Genomic DNA, 15784 nt, shown 5'->3' on the forward strand with positions numbered 1-15784 from the left:
GTGCAAAGTGTATTTTTATTTTGTATTATTGCTTTATTTACATCTAACAACCCATTGCAACCTGGTATTCTAGCTGCTATGTGATGCTGTGTGTGAATTCATGAACTACACGAGAATAACTCTGATATGGTCAGGGGAAGCACTGTTTGTCATAGCTGACATCTGAGCACACTGATGCAAAACCAGATCGTAAATGCTTCACAGTGCTGAACATGTATTTTCCAATGCAAATTTTACCACTGTCGGATTCTAAACTTTTTTTCATTTTAAATACATGATGAAAAACTAGATACAAAAATAAAATCTGCACCATTTTTGAAGTGAATAATTTTGCTGGATGTCTAAGGGAAATGTGTTTTTTTTATTTGATATAATCTTTAATTTATAAATGGGGTCAAAGGTTTATCAAGTTTGACCTCAGAAATTTCACTTCAGATTAGCGTCTTCAAACTTACATCATGTGAAAGGCCAGTCAATAGCACACTGGGCAAAATGAAATGACTTCGCAAATACTATTGTGTTATCCATTTCTCTTTTTTACAAGACAAAAAAAATACCTAATATAGGGAGCAGAAAGGTTTATAGTTTAAAGTGACAGCAATCTACGGTTGAGATGAGGTGAAATTTCTTCACTCAGTGGACATTGGAACCAGTGAAATTGTCTATCTCAAGTGAGCTGTAGATGCGAGCTTTTATTTAACTGATTAATGAGATGATTTTCATTTTGAAGAAGTGAAAGTGGACAAACAGCTACCATTCATTCACTGATAGAACTTAAACTAAAAAGCAGAAGGAAGTCACTACATTATCGCTGCTGTTAAAATGCAAAGATTTCTAATTTAACTATTGGCACCAAATAACAAGCATCATTCCAGCAATACATATTGGTGAACAACAAATCTCCACACAATTCATGAGAAGTGGAGTGATTGTTGCCATGTGAGGCAAAGCAACCACCCTTGGCCCACAGCAAGCTCTTCTGTTCAAGATGTTTTGACACTGAATGGCTAAGACGGAATGGGATAACCAAACTGAATCAAAACTATCAATGATGGAATGCTGAGGGAACAGTTTTTAATTACCTAGATTTAGAAAATCAGTATCATCAACAAGAAAGGTGAATTAGACAACCGAGGAGGTCACTAACCAAAATATATTGCAGTAACTTGGACCTGATGTCAAGGGGGTCTGATGATCCCTCATCTTTCAGTAAAATAACTCAGGAAGTCTTTATAAAAAGGATATGGTTAATCTATTTGTTCTAGTCACTTTGTGGATCCTGGAAAGATGATTTCCATTTGAAGAATTGAAAGATTATCTGTCTGTAATGAACCAATGCACACAGCAGGAAATAATAATATAACAAATAGGAGGAGAAGACCACTCAGTCTGACAAGCCCACTTCACCTTTCAATATGGTCATGGCTGATTCTATCTCAACTCTACCTTTCTGCTTGCACCCCAGGTGCTGTGATTCCCTGAGAGATCAAAAATCTGTTGATCTCAATCATGAAAATAGTCAGCAATGGAGCATTTACAAATCCCTAAAGTGCACAAATCCAAAAATTCACAACTGGAAGGGGGGGAAATGTTTCATCACAGTTTAGCCCGAAATGATCAATCCCTTACCTTGAGACTGTACCCCGTATTCTGGATTTCCCAACCCAGGGAAAGAAACTCTCAGTATCAACTCAATCATGTCCCTCAAAGGTTTGTCTGTTTCAATCAGATTGCCTATCATTCTTCTAAATTCTAGTAAGTATGGACTCAATTTACTCAGCTTCTTATTTTAGGACAATTCCCTGATCCCATGAAACAATCAGGTGAACCGATACTAATAACATGCTACAATCTTGGAACTTCAGCATTGGCATTGAAAAGCAAACAGGGCTTACTTCCCACAGGTCGGTTTTGTTTCAATTGCTACCATATTTCTAATAATTAAAGAGAAGTTCGGAACCCTGTGCGTAATTAAATTATAAATCAGTTCAAAAGAATAGGTTACATGTTTCCATATCTAGACACAGCATTATTAAGTTATATCTTATTTTATTCAGGTTTTAACTTTAAAATATAATAACCAATGGTCACTTGTACTTGTACCCTTTCAGAGTAATGCTCTCAGAAATGGACATATACACAAACCATAATAACTTGATAAATTCAGACACATTTTTAGGGTGCACGTACTTTCAAAAGAAGAGAACATTGTCTTTGCTTCACACAGCTGTCCAAAACATCTCAAAATAACCACATATAGTTACTTGGAAGTGCAGGGCTAGCTGTCATAAGCAGTCATCTTGCTAAGAGTCTGGTAAATAGGCAGTTTCATGTCTGTTGGGAAGTCAGTGTTTAAGAATTCAAACAGCATCACCGGATCGTAAATATTTATTTGAACTTAGATTTATAGACATATGATTCAAACTTGGTGTGAAAAATAATAAATGATACATTGAAAAATTGCATCAAATATATGCTAACATATAATATCAATAGTGTTAATAATAGCAATAGCAACAATATTCCCTCCTTAATCTTGAGATAGAAGTTGGAAATGGGTTCATCTTGAATCCACAATTAGCCATCATCTTGATGATTCTCTAACAGCAAGTTGCACAAGAGTTCAGTGACTTTCAACTTAGAATTTGAAGAGTAAGGACTTCTGTTTCTTGTCACCACCTCTTACCAGGACCAACATAAAAACAGATAAACTCACTGTTCCATTCCTCTCAGTGCTTTTGTGCAATCTCCTTCTCCTAGTTGCTATTTCATTTGTCTGACAATATAAGAGATGAAGTGCTACATAACTGTAAACATCTTTTATCTTCTGAGATTTCATTATTAGAATCAAAAGTGTGAGATGTTTCACTGGTTTATAATATGTTTCTGTACCTTTAAGAGAAAGTGAATGCTGTTTTGTACTGCGAGCTTTTGTAATATGATTAGCTAGTAGTCTTAGAGTGTACTGGAAAACTGAAAATATGTAACATTCGGCTGTGAAATAGATATCTGTGTTGGTTACTGTTTTGACAACAACTTGAACTTAACCATTTTAAATTATGCCCCAAGATACAAAACCAATGAGATGATCTGATGTTGGGATTATAAAAAGAGGCAGGCAGCTTGAAAGACAGCGAGAGTAACTGCCATCAACAGAGTAACTATCATCGAAACACTCTCTATCAAAGGTACCTTTTCATATAAAAAATATTTGCAGTAAAAGAAAGAAGACAACCCAGGGAGATCTTCAGCTAGAAGAAGAGAGACACCAATGATGACAGCCTCTGTATGTTTTTGAAATTAAGTTGATGTAATTTTAATAAGTGTTTTTATTGGAACAATAAATTGTCATAGAGTTGGAGGCAGATAGTTAGCAGTTAAGAGAAACGGGGGCTTAGAGTTGTGAACAGTTATTGTTTAATGTTCACTTTTAGAGTTAAAGATTAGATTGATATTATTTTTATTAAATAGTGGAATTTGGGAGTTCTCTGTCACTCATATTTTAACAGATTACGAGGCGAGGTGAGCTTTTCTGGGTGTTTGGTTTAATTAACAGAAGGGCGCACCATCATGTCATAAAAATTAATCACGGAAATATTTCATTCAGCCAAATTCTGTAGCTGAAATTTTAGTGCTTTGTTATTTTCAATTTTGTACATTTACTTTGCAAGCACCAAGACAGTTAAACAGAAGGAGGTCACCGTGGACTCCTAAGCACGCAATGTCACTACCTCAATTCGAGATCTAGCTCATCAAATCACATATGACTCATCGACTCTCAAACTATTTCTGTTGTTGATATCACTTCAGCAAACAATTGTAGTAGTAAACATGATGGACCAAGATTCTGATATCCTCATTTTTTTTATATGAAAAGGTATATTTGATAGAGTGTTTCAATGGTACTTACTCTGTTGATGGCAATTATTCTTCTAAATATTTTATTAGTGACCTGATGCTGACTAGTTTTTAAAAAACCTTTCCATCCTTTATCCTTTTACGTCTTTTATACAATTATTTCACATTCTCTTTAACATCTCATACTCTAGTAAATACAGTCCCAGATTTACTGAGCTTCTGATCATACTTCTCACTCCTAGTTATTGTTCCAACATCCTTCTATACTAGGATATCTAAAATTGCACACAATACAACAACCCTATAAGCAGTGTTGTGCACATTTTCATGAGCATCTTTCTGCTTTTGTCATAAGTGCCTCATGACAGAAGATAAGATGCCATACTTTCAGGAATGTTCTACCTTGGTTCTGTATCTGCTACCATCTGGTCCGTGGAAGATCCCAATGTAAGCCCCCTCCTCCACTTTTGAAGACATTTTAAAGACATCCACAGATAGATGTACCAAAAACTGAAGCAGTTGACCGAGAAATACCCACATCCATCTCACTCAAATAAAAATAGTGTGTGAACCAAATTCAGATTCAAGCACCATTCCTTTTGAAAACACTTAGAAAATTTAATGCTGCCATGTATATTGAGAACTGGAACAAACTGGCACCTACCAGATTTTTCCCTTTACTGATGAAGTATGCACTTCTCAGGTCCCAATGAAGAAGAAAACGTAAGCTATGAACTTAAAGCAAAATTAAAATGCAGAGAACAGCAAAGAGTTATCAGTGAGTAGAAGATGCATTGTGCTCATCAAAATTGGAACCTATGATAAACTAAGATTACTCATTTGGAAACTGCATTTATCAGCCAGCTTGTAATATCTTAGTATTATCATCTTTTGGTGTAAACTGTTAGATTTGTTGAAGAAATAAATAAATGTTATGGGGCAACCCATTAAATTAGTCCAATTTTAATTGTCTTTTGTGAAGATATAAGTGGATTCATCATACAATACAAAAATTGGAGTACTCACTAAGCTTCTGGTAAATCAATGATTAGCCAAACTCTAATACTGATACTGCATTGTGCCAGAAATATTTCCCATGAACGTGTTAAAGCATGTTACGACACATCTCTAGAGGAGATGGAACTTAAACTCAAACCATTTAGTTCCAAGGTAGGGCCACTATCACTGTGCTACAAGACCTTCACTCTTTGCCTGAAGATAGAATTAATTCTGAAGTGTAATAACTGGTTAAAAATAATCTCCAGGTGTCCTAAGCAGGTATGAGCGGAGGAAGATAGAGTTGTTCAGGCACATTTGATGACTTCAGCTCACTGCACAGAGTTAGTCATATTAACCATGTCTTACTGCATTTTGAGACGCTGTGATCTTATTATGAAAACAGTATTCACTGCAATAGGACAGAAACTCAAAACTACATCAGTCCACGACATGAGTATTATGACTGTCACATCGCACCACAAAGGTTCCAGTCCTGAACACTCAAGACAAAGAGAATGTTGTAGTCTGACCCAAAGCTAATGAGTTTCACCACCCACACCTTTTTTAATTTTCGTAGCACCTGTATTTCAGCAGTCAAAAGCTGAGAAGAAAACAGAGCTGATCTAAGTGTGATGGTATTGCTGCAATGTATACAGATGATAGCACTCACATTCTTCAGTTATAATATGACTGAGCATTAGCTGGCATTTCTCTCCAGTGTTGACAGGCTGTTGGATTGTCAGAGGATTTCCCCTTCCAATGCAACAAATGGCAACACTGTAAAGAAAACTCCATTTCATTCTGAGTGAACAAAATGGGCAGAACTCATGCAAATATTTCTTGTGCTATCACTTTGCATCAAATTCAATAAGTGCATTGTCCCCACCAGCTGCCAATGGGGATTTGTTTCTTTCAGAAATGATTGAGATTGAAACTTCAAAAGTGCCTCAAAAACAGTTAGATTTTATAATTCACACCCAGATGATAAATTTCAATTTCAAATCTTAATCCCCTTTGCTTTACAATACACATCATTTTAGATGAGCCCTGACTGCTCTCACTCATTCTTTTAAATCAACGGTATTGGTGAAATCTTTAAACATATCTGGTAGAAATTCACCTTGAGTGGAAAATGAATAATGTTGAACTTGCAATCTATGTAGTGCCTCAGCCGATGTCCACTTCCAAGGAAGACAATGAAATTTCGGCTGAGTTTAGAACAGGCGTTCAAAGTGGTACCATCCATTGTGTCCCTATTAAGACAAATGAATTTCTGACTTTAGCAAACTCTGGGCCACACCTACCAAATCTTGCAGGCTTCGCCTCTTCATTTAGCCTGACAAGTGAGGAGGCAGGAAATCCAGCAAGACATTAGCTCTAGAGGAAGGGGTTTTTTTTAAAGAAAAGGAACTGTTCTAGAATGAATAATGAAGGCAAGGAAGATGTCCCTGCATTAAGTAGAACACCTTGAGGTCAGGAAGGACAACAAAAAAACATGGGACTTTGTTAAGAAGAGTTGGGTCACTCTTTCCACAGTAAACATTCAAGCCATTTGAATGGGGGTTTTGGACACGGTGAAGAATGTCCCAGCTGACTAGGACCTAAGAAAACAATATGGAAGAAAAGGAACGTTCACATAAACATATTCACATTTATGCACATTATTATATAATAAAACACAAACCAAAATTGTGAGTTCCAAATCATCTTTGAGGAGAATTCTACTGCAGAAAATTTAAAAGACACTGTGTTTCTGAGACCATTTTAGCTCGCCTTGTGAATTTTCCCAGGAACCGGAAAGAAACTAGACAGCAATCATTCGTAATGAGTAAGTCTGAACCTATTCTCACCAGCATCTTCTCAGGACCACCATGTTGACCAACTTTTCCCAACATCTTAGGGCACTCTGCACACATCACAACTTTCTGTATTGTCCATCCACAGAGTTTGGCTTCGGCAAAGCATCAGCCTCACCAAATCATTGTGGCACACCTGGTACTTACTTGTAATACAGTTTGGCAACACCTTACACTGTAATGTTACAGCCAGGTCACATTGCCTGCAGGGATAACTACCCATCACATTCATCAGAACAGGATGTTGACCATAGGATGATATTAGATCAGGGGTTACTAAAAGTGGCAAACATAATTCAGTCTGAAGAAGGCTGAGTTAATTGCTTCTAGGGAGGTCTAACAAGAGAATATACAACCGATAATCAAATTCTGAAAACTGTAGAGGAAGAGGAGGACCAAGGCGTTTATGTCAGGATCACCAACAGTATCAGAAAGATACACAATGTGGTAAAGAAAGCATGCGGGATACTTTCCTTTATTGCTGAATTATAAAGGGAGATTATAAAACTGTATAAACACTAATTAAACCGCAGATAGATACAGTATACATCTTTAATTTTTGCATCAGATCACATCTTTTTGTAGAGAGATGATGGAAGAGATTTAAAAAGCTATCACCAAGAATGGAGAAATTTAGCTAAAAGAAAATATCAAATAGGCTGGTGCTGTTTTCTTTTGAATGGGATGATTATTTCGCTCTGATGTATAAAATTATGAGGGGCTTAGAAAGCATAAGTAGATAGGACCCCTTTCCATTTGCAGAAAGGTCAATAACCAGGGTGCATTGATTTCAAGCAATTGTGGGAGAAGTAGAAGGTAGTGGGGTCTAGCAATACTGTCCAAAAAGCTGCTAACAGCAATAAACCTCATCAATTTTTTAAAAACACATGGATATATGTGTCATGTTCCTTAACCACTAGGGATAACAGTGGGATTAAACAGGAATAGACTTTTCCATCGGCACAGATATGATCAGGAAAATGATTTTCTTCTGGGATATAAATCAATCTTAATTGTTTTATTTGCGATATTGAAAGGAACATAATCAAAGGCTTTTAGAAAAAGGCTAAAGAAGAGGGATTAATTTAATAGCCCTACCAAATAGTGCAGTGTACTCTATGGCCTCTCTTTGACCTGTGTTATACTATAACAGCTTGAACTGTTCTTTGTTTCTGGGAACACGTTGCTTCATTTACAGGGCATATCCTGAAAAGCTTTGTCAGTAGTTATCAATAAGTCCCTGCCACACCAATCTTCCTGGTTCTCCTCCAGTAGTATTGCATCAACACCCTTTTCTTCATTATACATTGCATGGGGGTAGCGTGAGCTCTCATCCATTCATGCCATATTACCTTCCAGGAAATGTGAGCATTGTGGATAGCTGTATGCTAGAGTTAGTGTACAGATCTGTGATCAGACGCCACCCAAACAGAACTGCATGCCTGTTCGTATGGACTGAGGAGTTATTGTATTGTCTCAATACCCAATTGAGGTGCCATCTACAAATCCTGGGCTATTTTTGCAACATTGCCACTCCATGAAAAGGTCAGTGCCCTGCCCAACTGATACCTATGTATGCAGGAAAGGTAATGAAGGTGTTACTACCAACTGTTCCAATAGATACCTAGCTGTAAGAATCCATCAGCAAAACGCAGGGCGATGGAAGAGCCAACTGTCAGAGGAAACGTTTACCAAAACAACACAATTCAAAATTGATTACTGCAATTTGCATCTTGCAAACAGCTCCCCTTTGTCATAGTATTGCATTTGCCACAACATGCAGTGTTCAGTTAATCAGACTCAGCATTGTGTGTCACATGTGTTCCCAGCCACCAAGTCTGATCAGAAAATTGTGGTTACAGAGCTCACCTACCAGTGTTTGGAAACACCCTAATGTACATAAGCATAGCCACCATCCAGAAACGAAATAAATCTGACATAAATTAAAGAAGATGGCCACTCCAACTCTGGAGGATACACTGCTTTCTCTCTCTCCCAAGGTGCCAAACAGAATGTACGTGTGTACAAGGTGAATTGGAAATATCCTTGCTCTGTTTGCTGGAGATATCACTGGCATTCAATTACTCAATAAAACTAGGGCAAAATTTGAATACCAAACATTGAAAAAAAAGGTCACAGTCATAGTGAAATTGTCAGCACACAGAAGAAAAATTTGTCCTTTCATCATATCAGATACAAAGGGAAAATCCAGGAACTGGTGTTCACATAAATGTGGGTACTTTTTGGCTGGTGGGAATTACAATGTGATATCAGAGATTTATGTGAAAATGTAGAAAAGCCAAAATCAGAGTATAATCAAAGTATAATCAAAAGTTCTGTTAATGGAGAAGGTTTGCAGAAGAACTTGGTTAATATGAGAGGAAACGAATATCTCTTTGTTTCATTCACTCTCCTTCCATCTTTTTTTATCAACGTCTTTCCATGATTTCTCTTCTTTCACTAATTCTACACTGAGTTCTCAAACTCAAGGATTTCCATCAAGATTTGATTACTTAAACAGCATAACCCAATGGTAATTGATCAATCTGACAAAATCATAGAATCCCTACAGTGTGGAAACAGGCCCATCAACCCTCCGAAGAGTATCCACCCAGATCCATTCCCCTTAGCTTTTATTCTACATTTCCCATGACAAATGCACCTAACCTACACATCCCTGAATATATGGGACAACTTAGCTTGGCCAATTCACCTAACCTGCACATCTTTGGACTGTGGGAGGAATCCAGAGCAGCCGTGGTAAACCCATGTAGGGAATGTGCAAACTCCACAGAGACAGTCACCCAAGGCTTCAGTTGAGCCCAGGTCCCTAGTGCTGTGAGGTAGCATTGCTAATCACTGAGCCACCATGCCACCCCAAACATCAATGTCCAAAGGTTGAATATATTTAGAATTTGGATTGACAGGTACTTGGCCTCTCTAGGAATCAAGAAAGATGGAAGAATGTGGGAAAGTGCAGTTGAAGCCAAGTACCAGCTCCAATGAAGGCAGCAGAGATAGAGCACGCTCTCGTCTGCTGCTCTTAATTGTTTTGTTCGTGTGAGCATTTAGCTTTGTTCTGTAAGGGTTGGTTTTGAAGATCTTATGCTACTTAAATAACAATATGACACTTAAGCTGAAGCTAATGCTTTCAAACATTTTTCCAACATATCCAGCCACTCTAGTAAGAAAAAGATGCTGCATGCCTTCATGAACAGGAAAAGATTGACTTGGATTAAAATACGTTGTGCTCTGTGCCCAGTAGATATTAACCTTTAAGATGTGATTAAAAAAAAGGAGTAATGCTAAAAAACTGAATAACAAAAAAAATGCGGAAAACGTTGGAAATGTTCAGCAGGTTGATCAACCTCTGAAAAGCAAGATAAATTAACGTTTTGGGTGGGACATTTCTCTGAAAACAAGAGATATTCATTCTCTGGCACAACAGCTTTTGACTTTTTGGAAGATCCAACTTTAAACATTATATATATAAACTACATTCGTGGAATTCTGAATCATCTGACAGAAAATTGCAGTTTCTGTAAGTACCTTCCAGCCAATATATCTTCACCCTTTTTCAAATATTCTAATGCAGTTTCAAAGATGAAATCTCCCCAAAATGTATAATGAAAACCAACACTCCACACCTATTACTCTATCTTTTAAAGGGAGTGGAGAGATTTTGGAAGGGATGTAGATGAACAGAATATCATGGTAAGCTAGGATTTTCCACTTTTGAGACAGTTTGAGGCACGGATATTTGAGATAATTTTCCTGTGCTTTTCCAATCCTGTGGCAAATGTAATAACTCCCCGAAGGTCCAGGTCCTTGAGAAACTTTTAACCGTTTGGCTAAGGCTTGGCTTTGTTTTGGGGTTTTGCTGTGGGCTGACCTAGAGTCTGTCTGATCAGGATATGTTCTGAATGAGGCTATGCAATTGCCTTCACTCAAGTGATGTTCCTCAACCTCAGTCTTCAATGTCACAATTGATCCAGTCAGGCTTCCCAATTAGCAGCATGATGTCAGAAATGCTTACCGGAACTCAAGGACAATTGTGGCAAGCGAATCCATTTCGGGCTATGTTTTTCTCTCATTGCCACTGAAGTAAATCCGTGAAGGCCAGTATCCCATCACCAAGTCATCCATTATTTACACGAACATAAACATGACTTTGACCCAGGTAATTCATAGCTAGTTCAGAATGAGCAGAACTGCTGACACTCCTGTTCTTATCTGTCATCCAGACCTCCCTGATTGGACCAGATCAACAGCTCCAGTCAGGGAATTCATATCATTGCTGACCTTGCTTCAATCACTATACCAAGAAGTTGGATGATATTTGTCCTGAGAATTTGACAAATGTCAGATTTTAGCTGCCCAGTAAAAAAGGTAAAAAAAAGACTTGCATTTACAATAGTGTTTTCTCAACCACAGTATACTCACTGCTGTAAATGAGGAACCACGGCAGCCAATTTTCACACAGCAAACTCCAACACAGTGACATATAATAATGAAAAGATAATTTGCTTCTTCTGGTGCTTATGAGGGGCTATATATTATGTCGGACAGCGGGGAAAGCTTCATTGCTCTTCTTCAGAGGTTGGCATCAGATCTCCTACCTCCATTGCGTGAGGTACCACTTACCAGCTTCACTGAAAAGACAGCATCACACTGGAACAGGAAGTCAGTGATGTTCATTTCATCATTGTGTGCCAGCAACAGGAAGTCAGCACCAAGTCCACCCAGAGGCAAGGTCAGTGCCATCATCATTGTGCATCCATTGAATACTTGCCACCTACTTGCAAACAGTGGTCCAGAACAGGATGGCCCAGGAGGCAGCAAGTGGGACAGTTGGTGAAGTGGACAATTTGGGAATAGGATGGTGATCAAAATATGATTCCTGGAGCTTTAATTGATATTTTGGGGATCAATATTCTGTGAAAAACAGCAATCCTTAAACATGGTATTAGGCTGGCAAAGTAAGATTTAAGACTCTGCACATTGAAGAAACTTTTGAAAAATAACTCATTTTATTGGAGCTGCACTTGTTAAAGTTTCATTGCACTTCTCAACATTACAGCTAGTGTTGTATTCAATGCAGGCAGCTACCTGCAGTATCACAGGCACTGCACTCGCATCCCCTACAGTTACAGAGGCAGCAAACATAGCCATCCAAGAAAAATCACCTCTGGCAGGACAGTACTCCCTCAGTGCATTGTTAACTTTGGATTTTGTGTTCTGGAGTGGGATTTGAACCAAGAACCTTATTTAGCCAGACACAAAAGTATTCCTAACTGAACCATATTGTTACTAAGGCGCACTTTCCCTCTCTGGGGAAGATGTTTGAACCTTGCTTTATATTTCTTCCCAACATCATGACTTTTCCAAGTGGAGGATTGCTATGGTATTCAAACAGGAAACCCAGAATGAACAGCAAAGTGCAATAAGGGTGTACCTGTGTCAAACATAATGCTTTTGAGGTTTCTTGGTAGAAATAAAAATTTGCTTTTACATTTACCACAAACATTGCCACAATCCTAAAATGATTTCTAAATATTGTACTGCAAATTAAAATGATTGATTTGAAAGTTTTCCTGAGACCAAGATGTGTGAAGATGTCATTGAGAAAGGGAAGATTATTTTAAATGCTGCTTCTGTGCAACAAGTCCAGGCAGATGTGCTGCCCACAAAGAGGCCATGTCAATATTAATAAAGGTAGATATTCCAGTGTCTGTAAACACAGGTGGCCCTTTGCTTACAGTTTTCTACAGAGAAGGTAATGAATTACTCCCACAACAACAGACCTGGACTTGCATTTATTCACCAGTAACTGACTCATGTTATGCATAAAGTTGGCAACAACCTACAATGCTGCAGTCACATAAGGGTAGAAGGTAATTGTTATCCACCTACAGTATGGTACCAGTATTGGAGATGGGCTGCAGCAATGGCTTAACTCATTCGTGGTTTCCTTTATAAAGTGCAGTTTCCACCAGCCCTTGAATAGGCCAACTCTAGATTAAGGAATCCTGCTTTTTATATTTGGAAATCGGGGCACTGATGGGTTGGTACCAAACACACCAATTACTATCTGACCAGTCCCTTCTTATCTAATTGTTCATCTTCCTCCAAGTAATAAAAATGTTATTAAGAAACACACAGTGGTTATGTTGGGGTGAGAGTGTAATAATTGGACCCCTTTAGCAGAAAACATAGCGGTGGATATTGTCAAAGTTGTCAACAGCTTTAAAAAAATAATAATGGCTAATATTATATTTTTTAAAAATTAGAAAAGGAGCTGAGCCCTTCAAATTCCTTTCCATTCCTCATAGTCCAGCAACAAAAGGTGTACTTCCTGTGGCTGCAGTTTGTACTCTGCGTTAATGAGGTAGTAAACAATAGAAAGTGGAAAACACATCACTACTCCCTCTATTAACAATGAATTCCCCCTTTGCAGGGCAGTCACGCCTGTTCTGTGCTCATGATGCAGCCGTCTGACCAAACTGATTGAAGTGCATTGAAGCTGATTTGGAGCAGCATGTGAGTGATTCATTGGTAGAAATAAATTGACTACAGCAGGCAAGGCAGAGCATTTCAACATAATTGAGTTTCAATCCAAACATCCCCCTTTTTAGATACAAAAGATATTGCGTGCATCACATGGATAATGAGTTGTCCAAGTTACCCTATACTGTATATGACTGCTCTCATGGATTCGTAATTTGTTATTCTCTTCAGCCTCTTCATTTCCATTGCACAAAGTCTTTAAATTGTGTTTGTGTTTGTGTTTGTGTTTTGGGCGGCACAGTGGCACAGTGGTTAGCACTGCTGCCTCACAGCGCCAGAGACCTGGGTTCAATTCCCGCCTCAGGCCACTGACTGTGTGGAGTTTGCACGTTCTCCCCGTGTCTGCGTGGGTTTCCTCTGGGTGCTCCGGTTTCCTCCCACAGTCCAAAGGTGTGCAGGTTAGGTGAATTGGCCATGCTAAATTGCCCGTAGTGTTAGGTAAGGGGCTAATGTAGGGGTTTGGGTGGGTTTCGCTTCAGCGGGTCGGTGTGGACTTGTTGGGCCGAAGTAATCTAATCTAATCTCTCAATGGTATGTATGTGAGTTGTTGTTGGATGTTCATCTGAGTGATGTGCCTTCCCATCAGGGAATGTCGTACCCATGTCAATAATTGTTGCTGTGATTCGTTTCTATTGTTGAGTTACAGTGGACCGCTGAGCCTCATGATTGATCTGTGAATTGCGAGGGTGGTGAGTTCATATCTTCCTGATCAGTAGATGAGGAACAGCTTCTTCAGTTGAGTGCTTATGCTTGCAGTTGCAACATTATATCAAGTGTTTCACTTCCACTGCCTATGAACAAGTCACAACTGCTCTAGATAGGGCCCAAGTTGACTCTTGATCTGACTTTTGTAGAGAGTGTTGAAGGTATGTGCTCTAATACACTCTTCAATGCTCAATTCTAGTAATGGTTTAGCAGTCATGTTAAGGCAAAATTTGACACTGTTGTTTCACCTCGATTTTGTCACTCACAACTATGACAATTTCTGGCTGCAATAACTCTGTTGTTTTTGGAAGAATAATCTGGGTGCGACATTTATCTTTTTATGGACTGCTTCTCAGCCTGAGGATTGCCTTGTACAAATCCCAATTTCTTTGACATTCATTTGCTGATTTTCACTAACACCAAAGCTTTTCCATTTGACTGGGGATAGGGGAGAGTTACATATAGCGCTGAATTTCCCAATCTTTTATTAAAAGGCTCCGATGAAAGGCATGCACATATTTTTAGTTTTTGGATTTCAAACTAGTGGAATACCATTGTCAGGCTATTTTGTGAATGTGTCAGTCTTTCTAAAACCACGATTTTAAACCAAAATGGGTCAGACAGCAGATCATTGATGGTCTCCTGGAGCATTAATGGAAGTTTGTTTATCCTGTGGACATTTAAAACACGAGAAAGAAAATATTGAAAGACATTAGCTTACTTTTGGGTTTGGAATAATCAGATTTTGATTTTAGTTTTAAAAATTCAGACATCAGAAATCTTTCAGACAATTTGAAGACGACCTGACTGGAGTGTGTATATTTTCATGAAAGGCTGTTATGTTAAACAGAAATCATCTATCAAGTTAGATTTCATTTTGGGATCTGACTTGCCAATCAGTAACATCAGCTGGGATTATAACAACTACCGAATTCTTCAGTCATGAACTGAGTGCCATTGACACACTTAACAATATCAGGAACACCATAACAGCTAAACAGGCATTTGACAATCTCACCAGAAGCCATTAAATTGTTCACCTATCAGAAGTCAGAATAGTGCTCTACATTGACACAGTAGTCTATATCTTCAGCCAAATATGCTGTTCCAGCCATGGGTCTATCCTTGATGCTTTTGGGCCATTCTTTCCCCACTACCTCTTGCAACACTGAGCGTTGCATCTTGGTGAATGGTTTGTAAGGTTTGACTTCCAGAACATAACGATCTGCTGCTTCACATTGGATATGGAGAATTTCACATTCTATTATAATATCCTCTATTTTCTTTATCAGAAGTTGCTGCTCTCAACAGTATGTTTTCAATGTACATCTGCTTTGCTTGTTTTTAAGTCACATCCAACTGGTATCTCTGTAACCACAGTGACATTCTCTGAAGATGCTTTACAGCAGATAATAGTGGCTTCAAGAAAATGCTTTGAAGTAGTTTGTGGATTGACTACAACCATCACTTTGAGTCTTATGATATGGTATTAATGAAAACGCTCACAAGCAAAGACAATGGCTACCCTTTCTCCATCAGGGTATAGTGCTCCTCCATATGTGTTAACACCCTCGCTGTGATTACAATGAGTTGTATTAGGGTTGTTGCAAGTCCTGTCTCACTGACATCACACTACAGGATGACTTTATCATTTTCACCAGAGTATTTGAGTTTTGACATGATCTTACCAGGTGCCTTGTTTTAGTGAATGCTGTTTCTTGTTCCATAACCCAATACCACTGTACCTCCTTCACCACAAGTTAGTGTAACACTTTAATGACAAATCGAACAAGAATTTT

The sequence above is a fragment of the Hemiscyllium ocellatum genome, chromosome 24 (genome assembly GCF_020745735.1).
Source record: "Hemiscyllium ocellatum isolate sHemOce1 chromosome 24, sHemOce1.pat.X.cur, whole genome shotgun sequence".
Classification (NCBI taxonomy): domain Eukaryota; kingdom Metazoa; phylum Chordata; class Chondrichthyes; order Orectolobiformes; family Hemiscylliidae; genus Hemiscyllium; species Hemiscyllium ocellatum.